Source organism: Macaca mulatta, chromosome 1 (assembly GCF_049350105.2).
Source record: "Macaca mulatta isolate MMU2019108-1 chromosome 1, T2T-MMU8v2.0, whole genome shotgun sequence".
Lineage (NCBI taxonomy): Eukaryota > Metazoa > Chordata > Mammalia > Primates > Cercopithecidae > Macaca > Macaca mulatta.
The window spans coordinates 186,264,918-186,283,021 of record NC_133406.1 but is presented as its reverse complement, the minus strand read 5'-3'; the positions used below and the strand labels follow the sequence as shown (position 1 = coordinate 186,283,021).

Genomic DNA, 18,104 nt, shown 5'->3' with positions numbered 1-18,104 from the left:
AGCTCAAACTCTCAAATCTCCCTCCTGGAGCTCAGGGTAATCTGATGATCGCAGTGGATAATTAGAGTCTCTTATCAAAACAATTAGCGGATGAATGAACAGCCAGTCCCATCTCTGAAACAACTGCACACAGTGCAGCAACAAGACGGGGAGGCAGAAGCAAAGGAAATGACGAATTCCAGCCCCCACCATCATGCCCATTCCAGGGGACACCGAACTCTAGCCTCACCTCCAGCTTCTCTAGCATCTGCCCGGAATACCCTCCCGCATCCCTTCCTCTTTGCAGCCAGGTCAGCCTCCTTTTCCTTCCAAGCCTGGTTTGGTATCTCCTCCAACTCTGCAGATACCAGCTCCTCTGTGCAGAAAGGTCCCGCCAGCCAAACTGCTCCTCTGCCCCAAGCTTATTGTATATTTAGCCAGGCTGGGACACCCTGGGCAGGATTCAAAGCTCTTCTTTGACACAGCTCCGGGCACCAGGAAAGGGCACCATAAATGTCTGTGGTGCACACACGCGAGCCAGGCCTGCCTTTCTCCCTCATGGCCGACCCCAGCGCGTTCTGACTCTAATAAGTGTTTCATGGGAATACCCAGGCTGTTCCACCCATTGCCCGTCTGCAATTTCATTAGCTAATGTTTAAAATTCAAAGCTCTTCCATCATTTCCGTGTCTCCCCATCTGTAAACAGGCCTGTGGGTCCGATACCATTTGTTTCCACCACTGAAAATACACAAGGATTAGCCAGAAAGCCCTGTGGAAATATAATCCTAAGTAGCGCAGGCCATAAGGCAGGAACAATTTATAAGAGCCCAGAGTTGGTCCTCCCTGTTTGGTTTGCGGACCTAGGAAATGGGGCCAAGGAGGTGGGGGGGTGCCCAAGATGTTTCTGGGGATTTCAAGGACAGGCAATGCCAGGGCAGAGCTGGGCCTCCTGGTTTCTAAGCAGTAACTCAGGCACTTGGGATTAGGGGTGCCTCATCTTGGGCCCAGCCTCTCTCGGATCTTACCCTAGTGCCACACCCAAAAGGGACACATTCTGGGGTGCTCTGAGGGTGCAGGATGCCCTTCCCCCACTTCCTAATGCTCAACAGGAAAGAGAGGGAAAAGGAAAAAAAGAAGGAAGGAAGGAAGGAAGGAAGAAGGAAAGAAAGAGAGAGACAGAAAAAAAGAAAGAGAAGGAAGGAAGGAAGGAAGGAAGGAAGGAAGGAAGGAAGGAAGGAAGGAAGGAAGGAAGGAAGGAAGGAAGACAGAGAGAGAGAAAGAAAGAAAAGAAAAGGAAAGAAAGAAAGAAAACAGGTAAGGGCCAAAGCAGAGTTCTCCATCTGCTTTTGTTTTCCATCATGTTCCTTTCAAGGCCTGGGATCTGCTAAGCCCCCGGAAAGCCATGGCATCATCTGTCCACTTCCCCCTCTGCAATCTGCCGCCCTGCCCGCTCCTGACAGCCATCAATCACTCTGTAATGTGCTGACCTCAAGGCTCAAGGGACAGAATTTTCAAGTCAAATGTAGCCGTTAACATAAATAAAGCATCGCCCTGGATTTCTTTCTTTCTTTCCCTGTCTCTCTCTCTCTCTCTTTCTCTCTCTCTCTCTCTCTCTTTAATGATTCTGCAGCTGCTGCTGAGGACTCAGTAGGCAACAAAAGTGAGGGCAGACAGGCATAGTGGAAAGGCAATTCTACTTTTCTGAGTCATAACAATTATGACGTTGTAATAAGAAACATTTTCTACGAATTTTTAAGTACCAGTTATCCCGTTTTGCAATTGTCCCCAGGGAGAAGAACGACAGATTCAACAGGACTGTGGGTTACAGTCAACTGTCCGCAGCCAGGCAGACCCCTGGGTCCCGTCCCCTCCCCCATCCCAGGCCCCTCTAGCTGGGGCTCACTCTGCATCTTAAATAAAGCAGTTGTCCTTTAAGCACATTTACATGCAAACGACTTCCATATACCAAATATAGTTCCGTAAGCCAGCGTTTATTTTTAAACACGAAGAAGAGTCTCCCATAATAAAGCTCATGATAAATGTTACGATCCTCAAAATGGTTTATAGGGAAGAGGAAGGGCGACTCTAGAGAGTGGGAGGGAGAATGGGGGCTTGTACCCTGGAGTCATGCCATAGCCGCCTTGACCTCATACCCAGGCAGTCACATGCAGGGAGGCGCTCCTCATCTCCCATCCTCTCTCTCTGAGAGCAACAGGGCCTGCAGCGAACAATGAGCCAGAGGCAAGGACCACATGGTCCAGTGTGTTCACAACAAGGAACACACGCACAACCCTGCCTGAGCGAGGTGTTCACGTGCTAAAATCAGGACGGTTGAGTCGCCAGCACGGCCCACCTGAGGCAGGAGGCTGAGATGACAAAAAGCTTCTGGTCAGAAGAACTATCTGGCAGGGCTCTGGTCCTGGCTCTATTGCTGATCTGCTGTGTGACCTTGCCAAGTCACCACCCTCTCTGGGCCTCCAGGTCCTCGTCTACATACTCACAGAGGCTAGCCCAGGCCTCACCATGTGTGACTGCCTCATCACACCAGCTCTCCCAGCAGTTCTCGCTCAGGCTCCATGCTACCTTGTCCACCAGAGTTTCTGAGTTCCTCAATCAGCCTAATGGTGTTTTGACATCTTCACTCACATCTTGAAAAACCCTGGCGGGGGTTCCTCCAATTCCTTCTGGGAGAAGCATCTACAGCCATGTTGCCAAGGCGCCTTTATAAAAGCTACACACAATGACAACCCCACAGACCCGATTCCCTCTCCAGTGGCATCTCCCTTACCTGTAACCCAACACCTACCGGGACCTTAACGAAGCTGAGAAGGGACCACTACCCCAACCTTGGAAATGAAGCTCTGGTCACAGGCACCGCATCAGAAACGCACCAGGCCCTACTTCCTCCACATGACAGTGGAACGGGGAGCCAGTGCCTGCCTGTCCAGGAGAGCAGGGGTTGGTGTGTGCATTCTCCTCCTCTTCATCTTCTGGTTAGTGGGATTTTGTAGGAAATGAGAAGGATGCCCCTGAAGGGTACCTAGATCCTGCCTGTTTTGCAAAGTTCCAAATAATATTCTAGAAACTCTGTACGGCTTTCTTGACCAGCCTCAAAACTGAGAAAAGAAATGCATCTCCTGGACTTCTGGAAGGAATGGGGTTTGGGTCTATCCCTCTCCCCCCACCAAAACTCAGCTCCCAGAAGAGGTGGATAGACCATCAAAGGCAGGGAAGGAGGCGGGGAGGGAGGCAAACAGCCTGTGACCCTGAGGATAAATGATATACTTTTTTTTAAAGGGCTGTTCAAGGCAGACACATTAAGAAGGCTGCATATTTATCTTTCTGACATTTTAAAATATGCTGCAAAAAGCTGAATCTTAAATCAAGGTGCATTTTTAAAGGCATGTTAGATCAGGGACAAAACCTCTTCCTTTCTTCCTTCAAGGAGCATGCCTGCTGCGAAGCAAGGATTACTGCATGTGACAGTTCCAGCCTCCTGCACAATCAATACTGAGTTATGTACTGGGAGGAAGCAGGATGGCCTGCCAGGCTGGGGCTCACAACAACAAGAGGGTCCGCTATCAGGCCTCTGCCACCTGTCCCTGCTTGGTCCAGGGCCCCAGGCTATAGGGGAGGTGAGCAAGCTTCAAGGAGACCATAGGCTCTGCAAGGGGTCACCAGAAAACGACATTTTTCTGATCTAATTCAAGGATCTCCCTCCCCCCATCAACTGTTCCAAGTTACACAATCACAGGCAGGGAGCCCCCAGCTTCTTGGGAATCTGGATGCCATGGCAGCAAATGTTCAACACAAAACAGCGGTCCAGCCGCGACCCTCCCTGAGAACTGGGGGAGGGGACAGCCCTGGTTGGCTGTCCTTCTCACCCCACAATCCATCTTGGGCTGCTAGGGCTGGAGTAGGGAGGAGAGAGGAACACTGCACTGCTCTTTGGGTAGATTTTGGTCAATACCCGGTAGCTGGAAGGAGAGCCTCCAACATACACCAAGGAGACCACGCATCCCAGACTTTGCACATTCACACCTGGTGCCCCACCATACCGATGAATAGCACCGCCTGGTTTTAAAAGTATCCTGGTTGGGATATTATATGGTCCCCAAATACATACACACAAGAGTCTTGAGCCCAAGAACAAAACAGATTCCCCCACAGGCAGCCCCCAAAGCAGAGAAGGCAGGCCTGAAAATTAACCTAAGCCAGAAAGAAACCCAGGCCAAACAGAAAAACAAGCAAAAATCAATCAACGTTAATTACCACCAGCGAGGAGGGAGGGCTACCCCAAAAGGCACTGGTTCCGGGCACATGAGGACTGCTGGTGACCAAGAAGGAGGCATGAATGGCCTTCCTTAACAGAGGCTCAAGTAGTGGTTCAGGGAGGAGCAAATACTGTGCCCAAGGAATCACCTGGCCTGGACCCCCCCCACCTCCACGGCCGTCCATTCCCATTTTATTCATCCTTATGGCTACACCAAGTTCTTTCTGGCATTGAGTGTAAAATTCTATTATGAATCCATTGGCTAGCAGTCCCTGAGGACAAACCAGAGCAAGGGCGACCCCTTTGTTCACAGCAGTCCGTCCCCACTATCAGTCCATCCTAGGTTCCTCATGCACATCCCTCTGATGGAAGTACTCAGCAACGTCTGCCTGTCACCCGCAAGGTGAGGACACAGGCTCTACCTGCTGACACAGCCCAAATCTCAACACTCCAACCTTGTGCAGTCAAAAAAATCGCTTTCAGAGCCTAACTCTCAAGGATATAACCAGCCCAGAAATCTCTCAGGACAGGATCCCACCCATGTCAAAACCAGGCAGCAAAGAGACACCCTTAACAGATTGCCAACGCAGGCCATCCTGAAGTCCATGCCATCTCCTGAGCATGCCAGCATGAGTGCAGATCACTTCTCCTGGTGCCAGGGAGCAGGGGTCCCCCAATGTATGATTCGGCAGAGCCTGGAAGTAATGAAGAAATGGCTAATGACAGCCACTGAAGGCACTGTTAAATGGCTTATTACACTTTGTAAAGAAAAATACATCAACATCCATCACTGCAAACGCTTCTGCACACATAAAGCCCTTGAAAATTTCCTTCTTCCAAGTAGAAATAAAGGTTTATACATGTGTATGCCACACACACATACGCCTGGATATAATAACCTCTGCAAGTAATGTCCTCTATATAGAAAGCAGCACAGGTACATGCCTGGCTAGAGAGACAAAGGCGCATTGTCTGGACACAGGCACTCTGTATTACAGAAGTGTGTGCATGCACGCACACACTCCCTCAGACCAGATGCCCAACCACTTCCAGATGCTACAGTCTCGGATATCCTTGGTTAAGGAAGAGGAAGAAAAGGCTTGCCCTTCACGTCCAGATACTTGGGTTCGGGTTACATGAAACAGGGTTAGTTCAGAAAATAGTGCCACTTCACAGCCAAGACAAAAACCCAAGAATGAAAACCATGTATACAGCCAACACAATAGCAAGACTGAAGACAGCGACAAAGAGAGGCTTCTGGTTCTGCTCTGATGCCTCTCCCTCCACATCATACCTGTGACCTACTGTGCATAAGATCTCGCAGGCCCAAAAACAGGGCTGGGGTTCCTCTTACATGACACAGGATTTGGCGTTTGCCTGTGCCCGGCTATCACCCCTGCCCTGCAACACGCTGGTCAGCTGGCGAAGCCTGCCACTCACACACTCACCAGCAACCTCTCTACCCTGGATGGTCACCAAAAAGGAAGAGCAATGTCTGTGCTCCCAGCATCGGTGCAAAGGAAGTGGCAGAGAGGTGACAAGGAGGGTGGTCCCTTGCCCCAACTGCCCGCCGGCACCCACAGCCAAGGCAACTGTTCTCTGGTGAAGGCAGAGCTGGAAATGCATGCCTGAGCCTCCGAACACAGGGTCTTTCCCACCAGTCCACGTCATCTGCCCTTCCCAAGAGCCTCCAACAACAGGTCAATGTGGCTCTTGCTCCCTTTCATGAAAATCACCAGCCACAGGCCTGTGCAGGGCTGCAAGGTCACTGGAGGTTATCTAGTCCAAATCATCTTATCTCCCAGATGAGAAACCAGGGCTCAGAAAGGTCGAAGGACTTGCCCATGGTCGCACAGCTCCTAGGTGAAGGGCTGAGAGTGGATTCCAGGCTGCCCAGCCAAAGCCTGTGAGCCTTCCCCTCAGTTCCAGCTGTTGCTACTAGCTCCCAGGAGGCAAGGGGGGTGGCAAATAGGATAATCAGATATTGGCAACCAAGAAAGGTGGCAGGAGCAGTAGGTGAAAGGACTCCCATGTGGCAGTCACAGATACATGCATCAGCCCTACAGGAGAGGCAACAACAAGAAATGAGATCCAAGGAAACTAAAAGTGGAGCAGGGAGCTGCTGGGAGGGGTGGGAGTGTGGAGGAGAGGATGTGGGATTTGGAGCCAGGAGACCTGAGTCTAGTCCCAGCCACCTCGAACGCCTCCGCCAGGTAAAGCTGCCCATCTGGCTGCATTGCCTCATCTGTAAATGAAAGGGATGGGCTAAAGAGATCATCTTTCCAAACTCCCCTGACCCCAGTCACTAGGGCCTGACTATAGCTTTGGCCCACATTTGCTAGCTATATGGCCTCTAATAAGTCATTTCACCTCCCTGTGTCTCCACTCCCTAACCAGAGCCAAGGAAGTGACACGCTCCCAGGAGTCCTTGACAAGAGCTCCAAAAAGGCCACGTAAGCCTAAGGTGTCCGTCCCTCTGTCTGCCCTGGCTTAGGGAGAAAGATCAAAAAAACGGACTTGCTCCCTTGCCCCACAGCCAAAGCTGCCGCTCAATGAGGGCCCTGAGAGTGCGTCAAGCGCATCGGAGAGTCAGATTCAGTGCCCACAGGGGACCAGAAGGGACAAGTAAAGTGTGTCACTGCTGGCACTCAGGTCAGGAGGGGAATAAGCAAACATACACACACGCGCGCGCGCGCGCCTCCTCCCCACGCAGCATTGTTCCCCTGTGTCACTGTCAGCAGTTCTGCTGCGCTTGACAACCAGGGCTTCCTAATAGGGCCAGGCTGGACCTGGCAAACACCTGGTCACTTCCCCTCCTGTGGTCCACAGGGACCATCACCACTGAACACACCACTGCTTGGGGGTGGGGAATGTCCAGGAAAGCTGACCTTGTACTCAACAAAGCCCTGGGAGCCAGCCAGCTATGTGGGTGTGCCTGGAGACCTCGCATACCCCACAGAATACGGAAAGGATTTTCATAACCTCATAGACTCTCGGGGGAGAAGATGGTCTCCTGCATCCTCCTGCCTCCTCTGCCTATTCCTGGCCATTTGGTGTGCAGAGTCAGGAGAGCAGATGCCTCTCCCATTTATACAGCCATGCTCAGGCTGTAGCTCTGTCCTGGATCCAAACAGGACAGCCATCATCCTGCCAAAAAACACCGTTAGATTTCTCACCACCCCAACCCACCTGACTCTCCGTAAGGCTGCATGGCCTGGTAATTAAAAACTCCAAGAGGCCAGGCATGGTGGCCCACGCCTGTAAATCCCAGCACTTTGGGAGGCTGAGGGAACATAGTGAGACCCCGTTTCTACGTAATAAAACCAAAACCAAAGAACTCCAAGACAGGATATCTGGGTTTGAATCCCAGCTCTGCCACGTATAAGCTGTATCATCTTGGGCAACTGACTTACCCTCTCTGTGTCTCAGTTTTCTATCTGTAAAACAGGGATAATAATGGGAGTTGATACATATAACTGTTTAGAATGGTGCCAGGTACACAGTGAGGGCCATATAAAAGTCAAATGTAGCCAGCACAAAGCCTTGCACCTGTAATCCCAACTTCTGCAGCAGCTGAGGCAGGAGGATCACTTAAGCCCAGGAGTTTGAGACCAGCCTGGGAAACAAAGCAAGATCCCATCTCTATAAAGTATTTTAACACTAGACAGGCATGGTGATGTGTTGCCTGCTACTCGCAGGCTGAGATGGAAGAATCACTTGAGACCAGGAGTTTAAGTCTGTAGTGAGTTGTAATCATACCATTGCACTCCAGCTTGGGAGACAGAGTAAGACCCTCTCTCAAAAATAAATAAAATAGGCCAGGCACGGTGGCTCATGCCTGTAATCCCAGTACTTTGGGAGGCCGAGGCAGGCAGATCACGAGGTCAAGAGAATGAGACCATCCTGGCTAACATGGTGAAACCCCGTCTCTACTAAAAATACAAAAATTAGCTGGGTGTGGTGGTGCGTGCCTGTAGTCCCAGCTACTCAGAAGGCTGAGGCAGGAGAATCACTTGAACCCGAGAGGCGGAGATTGAAGTGAGCTGAAATCGGGCCACTGCACTCCAGCCTGGGCGACAGAGCAAAACTCCGTCTCAATAAACAAATAAATAATAAAAATAAACAAATAAAATACAAGTCAGATGTTACAAAGACTCTGCCTGCAAGTTAAATGCTGTCATTTCCTTCAGTGTTTCTCCATTCCAAATCTCTACCATCTACGAACCCACTCACTAGCTCCAAGTGGCACAGGCTCTGAGTCGGACTTGGATTGCAGTTGGTTCTGCCACTTTCTTGCAGTTTAACATTGGTCAAGTAACTTAACCTCTCCAAGCCAGGGTCTCCTCTTCCAAAATAGGAGGATCATATGACCTACCTCAAAGGATGGTTTTAAGAATGGAAGGATAATGCATGTAAAGCACCTAGCTATTAGGATGAATTATTAACAATAACAACATCATCTTTCTCCTTGCGGACATGATACCTGTGCAGCGAGCCTGTATTACTCTCTTTAAGTGATGGCCAACTGCTGCCACACAGAGCCGACTGTCAGCTACATTCAAGGGCCACTTTCTCACTCGCCGTTCAAATGAATCTTCTTCATCCTGTGCCTGTGAAGTTGAGTTTTTTGAACCCACATTGTAGGACTTTACATTTATGCCTATTAAATTTCATCCTGTTGTTTTGGACCTGGAAATGGGAACAGGAGGCTGAACTAATAAGCTCTGACTCAAGCAGCAGAGTGACTGCCCCGGGAAGAGCTGCAACCCCCAGGAAAGGACAAGGGCCTAGAGGAGCCAAGCTCTCAGAACTAAGGTAACAGCCACAGCTGTGAGGGCCTCAGCCAGCTCTGCCCTTTGTTTGCCCAACACCCGGACACAAGAATCAGCTCTTGTTACCAGAATCCCATCAAGAGGGGCAGAACACTACGCTTTCAAAAATCAAGCCACATGTGCAAACTGTTGTCATAAACATAGCCCTGTTCAAGGCCTCCACTGCATTCCTCCTCGGAGAGCAATATGTTTCATTTCTTCAACATAAACAGAATCAGATTTATTACATTCCGACAATGTTTCTAGGATGGGGACTGAGAAAGCTGCATTTCTGGGAACAAAAGGCCCTTGCACATAAGTGTGCAAAGAAAAAGGAGAGAAGAGGCAAAAACCACCTTCCAGACGCTGGGTCCCGGCAACTGTGATCCACGTCAAGAACCCTCATGCAATCTGCCCTGCGTGGCTGGCAGAGATAGCAGGAGACAGAGGCTGATTTAAAGCTAGGGCTGAAGATCATGTGTCCGGCCAGACACCACGGGCTGCCATGGGCCCCGGAGTTTCACAACATTTAAAGTCTATCTCCCCTGTGCCCAAACACATTGATTCAAGGAACCCTCCCTGAGACCCTGAGAGGCCCAACAAGGTGCAAGGCTCACTTCTGCCTGTCCTCAGGAGCCAGGGAGGCACGCACAATCCGGTAATTCAAGCACTCTGATCCCTGGAAGGTGTCAGAGAAACAGCAAGGGGCTGGGTTCTCATCAAATGGTCAGCTCTTGTCGCTTCTCCCAAGCTGGACAAGGCAGCACCACAGAGGAATTCCTGGGGAATCCAGGCAGGAAAAGGAAGTAGCTGGGGGAAGGGCAGGAGAAATAAGTCTTGCAAGGGAGGATTAAGAGCAGGAGCCAAGATGACATCACAGGACAAGCATGGGCACTACAGACAGAGAGATGGGCGTCAATTCCAGCTTTGCAGCTTCCTGTGTGGCTTCGGACCGATTACTTAACCTCTCTGAGCTTTAGCTACTACATCTGTAGAAATAAGGGAATAAACAGAACCATCTCTAAGGTTCTTCTAGCACTGGCACTCTGGATTCATTGTCAGAGACTTCTGTACTTTTGGTGACTGTAACTTCTTAAACTTCTAACTATCCATTCTAGAAAAACTATAATCCAGTGGGCTATCCTGTTTCCTTTTACCCACTGGGTCTCTGCAGTAGGAAGGGCAAATATGAGATGGGATTAAATGGATGCTGACTGACATGGCCCCCCCCCCTTGGGGGACCCACCGGAAACCTTCCTGAAGCCCTCAGAGGCCCCAGCCCCTGACTGCCTCTCCTCCTTCCCTCACAACACTAATTGGGAGGGACTGGATTCCATTCCTGACCATTCTCGGTGAGCATCCCTGGCTCCCATGCACACGCAGGTGGGGAGGGGAGAGCCATCACTGTCCAGAGTTTCCCAAGCCCACAGAACCAGTGGGCTCCAAGCAGATGTCCCAGACTCTGTACAGATGGGCTGGGTTCAGCAGCTTTTCAAAGTCAACACAGTAAGGTTTTCAAATCCTAAAAGGCTTCTCAAGCCTCTTCTAATCTGTCTGCCATTTTGTTTCGTCTGCTCAGCGCAAGTCAAGGGGAACTTGACATTTGGAATACTAACTGCAAATAATCCCACACCAAGGACAGCGCTTTGGCGTGCTGCAGCGTCAGCACGTGGCTCACAAGGATGCTGGGGACACTCGAGCTCTATGCAGAGGGTCCCAGAAGGCACACGTTAGGTCAGGCCCCTCAGCCACCCGTGTGGTAACCATCCTGAAGAGTCAGCTCCCCAAGGACAGGGCTGAGCCCAATTCACTGGCTTCCTCAACCCCCATGCTCAGGGTGTGACAGAGGGGAGGTCCCAGCAGAATCTACTCTGGATGGAGGAATGCACACAGAGGTGGAGGCGAAAAGCGTGTGCAACTGGTATCTTGACAGCTCTCAACGTCAGCCTCTGCCCCAAATCAGCCGTGCAAAGTGCGCTGCCCCGGGTGAGACACACTGCTTCTCTGGGCTTCTGCTGTCTTCTCTTCCTTCCACTTTGTAACAGTTACTGACTTCCCAGTTGACCTTCACAGTGGAATATGCCAGCAACCCCTTCACCCAGGCCACACACCTCCACCCACCCAACGGTTCACAGGGCACACAGGCAGGCCTCATGACCATCCCAGCTTCACACACGCTCACACACACAGTGCATGAGCCAGGCCAGGACCTGGTGTTGCGGAAGCTGGTTTAACCCTTGCTTTGCAATAACCCACCCTGGCCTGACCTCTCAAGGAAGAGGCACAGGGATCTTAGGGCAGGCTTTGTGCTGCTGAGGCTGTTCTCACTCCAATCTCTGACCTCAAGCAGCAAGGGCTTGGCTGGACCAAAGCATTTTATTTTCCTCAAACTTGCTTTTTTTTTTTGAAATGGAGTCTCACTCTGTTGCCCAGGCCGGAGTCCAGCAGTGGCACCATCTCCGCTCACTGCAACCTCCCTCCATCTCCCCGGTTCCAGCGATTGCTTTGCTTCACGAGTAGCTGGGACTACAGGCATCCACCACCACACCTGACTAATTTTTGTATTTTTAATAGAGACAGAATTTCTATTGAGAAATTCCAATTCAGACCATGTTGGCCAGGCTGGTCTTGAACTCCTGACCTCAGGTTATCACCTGCCTCGGGCCTCCCAAAGTGCTGGGATGATAGGCGTGGGCTACCGCACCCAGCCTCCTCAAACTTTTTGAAGACAGTGAGTTTTTTGGGCACAAAAAATAATATCTGGCTGAGCACAGTGGCTCACATCTGTAACCCCAATACTTTGGGAGGCCAAGGCAGGGGGATCACTTGAGCCCAGCAGTTTAAGACCAACATGGACAACATAATGAGACCCCCATCTCTATCTTTTAATTTATTTTTGAAAAATAATAAAAATAAAGTCCCAGGCCCCTAATAAAATGAGATATAATGATGGTAACCATCCATGACATCATGTATGTATATCACGCTCAACAGCAACTAAACCAGAAGTACTTCTCCTCCAGTTTGTGAAGGCAGCTCCTGCACTCTCTGTCTGCTCCAGTAAGTTGCCTCTGACTGCCCTTGTGATCCAGGTGTCCCTCTCCTGTGTTCCCACAGCCACGGTGCCCCTACTACAATGGGGCTGCATAGCCGGCTCCTAGGGCAGGGCGGGCTGATATGCTTGCCTTGCATATGCTAAAACGAATGTTTATTTTTCCATTTCCCCAACTAGACTATAAAATCCTTGAGGGACAATACCTTATTCTACTTTACTTTGTAAATACCTGGGAAAAGATCTAGCATGTATCGCACACTGAAAAACCATCTGTTGAATAAATAACGGAAGGGATGAGCACATGGCTGCTCGCCTATGCTTCCCACCCTCTCACTCCCGGCCCCCCACCCCCACTTTCTCCACCCGCTAGAAGCATTCTGAAGAGAATGGAAAATCTAAACCAACTATTCAGGGTTAACTGTCCAGTCACTCTGCGTCCCTCTGCCTTTACGGCAATGTATATACTAAAGGGTATGAGCTCAAGTTTCCATACAGACCCAGGCAGCCAAGGGAGTTCTCTCTTCCCAGCCGAGGCTAAACAGGGACCCAACCACAAGCATCCAGTAATTCTGAACATGACGTGAACAACGTAAAAATAGCTCCTGTATCTCTTTGCCCCCACCCTTCTCCCCAGCAACACAAAGGGCAGAAGACAGTGACACCCCTAACAAGCCTTAGCTTGTTCTAGCACAAACAGCCCCAGCCTCCTACATCTGGACCAGCTGCTGTGAGCCAACAGGGTATTCTAAATTATATTTTAATTACCATAATTTTTCACAGGTATCTGAAACCAGATCATGACAACGGTGCAAGAAATCCCCAAATAGGATGCACAAGGTCCAAGTTAAAGCTAGTCTTCTAAACACACACCTTTTTTCACATGCCTTTTATTTCATGCAGCACTTTACAGTTTGCAGAGTGCTTTCATGGGCCTTCTCTCTCCCACAGGCTCTGGATTAAGACAACATGGTTCAATTCCAGCCTCCAAAGTATCCTGCCCTCTCCAGAGACCCTTCACCTATCACCATTTGGTGCAATCTGTAACAGAAAAAAAAAAGAAAAAGAATAGGAAATGGGGAAGAGGGGGTCTTATCTCATGGGTTACTAGAAATGTTAAAGATTAAATGGAAAGCATAGTGAAGATTTTCAAAGAGAAAGCACCTATTGAGGATAATTGATGCTGGACAGATAGCAGATTCTTGGCAGACACACATTCTCAGTGTGGACGTGTCTACAGCTAATGGTTAGAAGCCTGAGCTCTGAAATTAATCTGCTTAGATTTGAATCCGGACTGCAACATTTTAGCTATGGGGCCTTGGGCCTCAGTTTCATCAACCAGAAAACAGGAATGATAGTAGTAATGACCTCACAGGCTCTTGTGGAGTTCATGAAATAAATGCAAAAAAAATACTAGCCTAGCCCTAGCACATAGTAAGCACTAAAAAAAAAAACAACATCATTGCGGGAGAGGGGAATCTCTAGTGCCTTAAGAAAGGGGAAAGATCAGCTGGGCGCGGCGGCTCACACCTGTGATCCCAGCACTTTGGGAAGCCAAGGCAGGTAGTTCACCTGAGGTCAGACCAGCCTGGCCAACATGGCAAAACCCCATCTCTACTAAAAATTCAAAATTTAGCCGGGCATGTTGGTGGGCACCTGTAATCCCAGCTAGTTGGGAGGCTGAGGGTAGGAGAATCACTTGAACCAAAGGGGCAGAGGTTGCAGTAGGCTGAGATCATGCCACTTCACTCCAGCATGGGCAAAAGAGCAAAACTCCATCAAAGAAAGAAAAAGAACGAAAGAACAAAAGGGTAAAGGGGGAAAGGTCAAACATATACTTCAGCATCATATACTAATTCTGGAAGGGAGGGTGGGGTAGGGGCAGGACCCCATGCCTCTGGCTCTACTTCTTTCTTAACACTTACAACCTTTCTTCCCCCACCTAGAGGATAAGCGCCTTCAAGGAAGGCATTTGCTTTTTGGTAAGCTCTCAGGTCCCTGACATGTGACTTGGCATAAAACTTCTGTTCAGTCAATATTTACAAAATTAATTGAACAAATTAATTTTATCTCTCTTGCCTCTGTGCATTCCAGATATCAAAAAGAAACAGCCTGCACAAAGAAAGTCCTCTAAAGGTAGCTTGTCTCTTTTTGGCTGCAGTAGTATTTGCAAAGGGAGTCGGTATCCCGGCCTATGCCAAAGTGCCAACCCACCAATGTGGTGTTTGCTGCCACTGAGAACCAGAGGTGCTTCCTCGTAGAGGCTCAGGGGTTCTGCTCTCCAGAGATGTGAGCAGCATCAGCCCAGCCATCTCCCCGAGTTGGGGGAATATGCCTGCCCAGGGGTGGCAGGGAGGGAGGGAGGGACAAAGGGGCAAGCGGCTCCCGGGAAACTCCAAAAACAAGTCCATGCACAGCAAGGAGAAGAAATGAGTACACACTTTATTTTTAGCCACACATGATGGAAAGTTACTCTGCGAATGGTGCAAATTTTGCTTCATCACCCTAGGTACCTTTCCAGGATCCTCAGTGGCTTCCCAGGGAAATAACTGATAAGGGGACAAAGGAATTTCTGAGGTTCTTTCAGAGATGGAGAGGCAGGAGACAGAAACGAGGTAAAATGAGGTTGGGGAGAAAAGGTGGACTCCATGAACACCCAGGACACTCCCATACCAGCCCAGAGGGCTGCAGGCTCCTACAAGTAGTTATAGCCCCACTGGCTAAGAGGAGGAAGAAGGTCCCTACCAGAGCCAGTCCAAGAAACAAGGCTGTCATTCCACCCCACCCCGCTGGAAAGCAGGGCAGTGGAAAGAACCAGGCTACAGAATCAGGAACATCTGAATTTCAATCCCACCTCTGCTGTGTTTTGAGACAAGCAACTCAAGTTCCCCAAGCCTCCATTCCCTCCTCTGTAAATCGGTGCTGCCAAACTGAGTCGCTCTCCAGGCCAGTGAAACAATGTCTGCAGAGTAAGTCGACTGGCACCTGGTGCTGGATTAACTCTCTTTTCACGATTAAACTGAGGCTCAAGGAGAGGTCTCCCAAGGCTCTACTGTTGTGTGGTCTTGGCAAAGTGCTTTCTGTTCTCCAGGCTCCACGTCTCTCCACCTACCAAGGGAACATGTTGGCGGAGATCTTTCAAGGTCCCTGCCTGTTCTGGGATGCTGCTAAGCACCCTGGCCTGCTGGACTGCTGGCAGACATCTCCCCTTTAATGTGTTGGGGGCTCCACTCTGAAACCATATCCTGACCTCACAGTGAGCCCATACCTGAGAAACCTTAAGAAATTACAGGGATTTATGATTATAATGTTTATTTCCTTGTCCTCACCCAAACTGCATCCATGAGTCAGACAGAATAGATGCTGACCTGCCATCCACTCATTCCACAAGGATTTACTGAGCTCCCATGGTAGTAAGTGCTGTGCTGGGCAAGGGATATTTAGCCAATGGTGACCAAGGGCAAAAATGAACAGGACAGTAGAGAGGATAGCCCAGTCCTACCTTCCCAGAGCTTAACTGCTACCTGCTGTAAAATATAAGTTAATTCCTTTATTACGCTCGTGGAGGAGGTATAAGAGAAGTCCTGGGAGCCAAGGGAGTGCACGACAGGAGGCCTGACCCAGCCAAAAGGCAGGACAGGGTCCCCAAGAAGTACCCTCTAGGCTGAGGTCTGAAAAATGAGCAGATACTAACCTGGAGAGCAGGGGAGAGAGGGGGTGCTTCTCTGCACCTTCCAGGCAGAAGGAACAGCATGTGCAAAGGCCAGTACCTGGCACTTCTGAGAAACCAAAAGAAGCCCAGTGTGGCTGGAGGGCAAAGAGGGAGGCGGCTGCAGGGCAAAGTTGTCCAAGTCAGGGCTACGAAGGCAGGCTTTCAAAATGTGGACTGGCACCACACTGTGTAAGGCCACGCGCAGAGGGATTTCCTGGAATGTCTGGATCTGGGCAAAGGCTCCCTGCGGAGAGCACCAGGAGAGATACTGATGGCCCAAGGCACAGGAAAGCAGCGCAGCCCAGGCTGCAGAATCCAGGCATCCAGGTCTGGAACTGGAAGGTACTTCATGAAGGTCCCTCCTCAAACGCCCTTTCCATTTTCCAAAGGGTTTGCTCCACTCCTGCCCCCACACCCACTTGTTTCACTTCTTATTTTTGCTTTTTAAACCAGGGCCTTCTTAAGGTCAGGTTAATGCATTTTTAAAAAGAAAGCCCTGAATGTGCGGCCCTCCCTCCCTGGGAGGAGATGGGTGGATCAATAGCCCTCTTAGCTCTTCCTCTACCACCAGCAGTGACCAGAACAGTGGGTGGGGCCTGGGCAGGTGTCGGCTCCCAGCAAAGTGGGCCTGAGAGCCAGGCATTTATGCCTTCCCTCCCCACCCCTCCCATTCCCAGGCAAGGCCTCCCACACCCTGTCCTTCATCATCTACTGTGGTAAAGCCCAGGAACAAAGGGGACAGACTAGGGGAAGGCAGAGAACACTGGACAATCTAAAAACCCAAGTTCAATCTCTGCTGCTCAGCCTCTTAGCAGCCTTGAAACTCCGGACAAGAAAGCAGTTAACCTCCCTGAGCCTCAGTATTCTTAAGTAAAACGTGGGCATTTGTGTAAAAATTAAGTGAAGTCATGGGGAAAGGACCTGGCACACACTGGGCAGGACCCTTCCCTGAGCCTCCCACACCCCAGCCTCCTGGATCCACTCTGCTATCACAGACCCTTCTGCCACCGCCCCTCCCGGTGAGCTGACATGCTTTGAGCTTCCTCAAGGGAAAACGCTCCCCGATGCCGACAGATGGGGAGTCCTAAAATACAGCGTATGGATCATGTTTCGTGACTAGCAAAACACGCCAGCCGGGACACTTTGAGAACCCGGCCGGTTTTCAGGAACAGGATTTTACACATTTCCCAGGATTGGCGGATCTGCGCTCGCCTCCACCCGCCTGCGAGCTCCATAGCCCGGATCCTGTACCGGGGGATACTTAGGACAGGTGGGGGCCTGCAGGAGAGGGGAGGCTGTGCCCTAACCCTCTGCTACTTTTCATACTGCTACTACCATTTATGTATTGGACACGTGATACATTCCTTGCTGCGTGTCAGGGGTTTGGCATGTGTTCTGAAGCCACCCTGCCTGGGTCCCCATCTTGGCTCTAACTGTATGACCCTGGGCAAGTCACTTCATCTCTCTGAACTTCACTTTGCTCATCTGTGAATAGGGATGATAGTACCTTCCCCTCACGGGGCCAGGGTGGGAACTGGGTGAACAACATCAGAACTCAGTAGACATGAACTGCTGCTATAATCAAATCATGGGGTAACTATCATTGCAGCTATCCTAGCAAAGGTAAAACGGACACTAAGAGGCCATGCCAGCTGTCCAGGTCACCCAGTGGCAGGGGAGCAGGTCTGCCTCTGAAGGGGATCAGGGATGGACTTCAGAGCGTCTGCAAACCCCAACCCCTGGCCTCATGGCGCACATTCACAATTATACATGTGAATGTGCAGTGTTTAGAGGGGAGGGCAATGAATTCCAGTCTCCCAGGGATCTACGGCCCCATAAAGGTTACAAACCATGGCTTCATATGACCATATCTACTTGACACACATAAGATCACCCTGGCACAGCAGTCCTGAACTCTAGGATCTGGAGAAAGGATTACACCCCACCCCCTCTCCCCAAAGGAAAGACATTGGTTCTTGGCAACATCAATCACAAAAAGCTTTGGACCAGGAGAAGGGGCTAAGACAGCCACTAGCAGGGAAGTTTGTTAACACAGGTTCCGGAATTTTAGAAGAGGACATGCAACTCAAGAAACTGAGGAAGAATAGTCTGTACTTCCAACGGCTCCAAGAAGACCCGAAGGAGAAAAAGGAGAGATAGTGGGAAGCTCAGTACCTGGCAACTGAGGTAGCACCTGGGGGTGCGGGGCACGACGGCCAAGAGGTGCCTCTGTTTAGACACCTGGGCTCAGTCACTCCAGTGGACTGACATTACCCT

The 18,104-nt window shown here is 50.3% G+C and overlaps 1 protein-coding gene across 30 annotated transcripts in view; it reads right to left on the bottom strand.

The window, feature by feature from the left end:
• The window catches only part of SSBP3 (single stranded DNA binding protein 3), a 182,121-nt gene that overhangs the window by 99,964 nt on the left and 64,053 nt on the right, over positions 1–18,104 (bottom strand).